This window comes from Plasmopara halstedii (assembly GCF_900000015.1).
Source record: "Plasmopara halstedii genome assembly, contig: Scaffold_3109, whole genome shotgun sequence".
Lineage (NCBI taxonomy): Eukaryota > Oomycota > Peronosporomycetes > Peronosporales > Peronosporaceae > Plasmopara > Plasmopara halstedii.
Window position 1 is genome coordinate 347,436 of NW_020190012.1, and position 643 is coordinate 348,078.

A 643-nucleotide genomic window follows, 5' to 3' on the forward strand; every position below is an offset into this window, starting at 1 on the left:
TCAACGCCCGCGGGCAGAGCCCTTCTTCGTCTCCTGCACGCGGTGCAACTCCGTACAGTATGTCCGAGGCTTCAAGGAAAGCGCAGCCCAAGCTCTCGGTAGCCGAGTCTTGTGCACCATGCCCGCCACGGTCGATGGATGCCTCGTCGAGGGTCTGGAGGAAGTCGACTACGAGTCGGATACTCCTTTATCAGGATGGGAAGAAGAAGACGGCGAGGTGCCTCAGCGGCGCACCGTGGGCCAGGAAGTGATATCATTACAAATCACCTCGACGAGGCACAGAAGCAGCAGCTGGATACTGCCCCTTATGCGCTCGCATCTACGTCTGGTCCTTGACCCTCGTGTGAAGTATGGCTTTTGGTCGGCGGATCCCGCTGTAGAAGCGAAGGTAGTGATCACTCGATCGTTGGGTGTCTACGTAGTCGGGCCCCGGCCACTAAACACGCTGGGCTTGACGAACGAAAAGCTCTCTGAGCTCGCTTCTTTGTACCTCAAGAAACACCAATGGATATTTACCGCACTCGGCTTCGTGCTCAAAGAGGAGGCGCTCCGTACCCGCGATGTGGGCGATACCGGTAATGCTCGCCCTCGCGAAACCGCTGCAAATGACGATGAGCTCTTTGAGCGATGAGTGCACTGATAC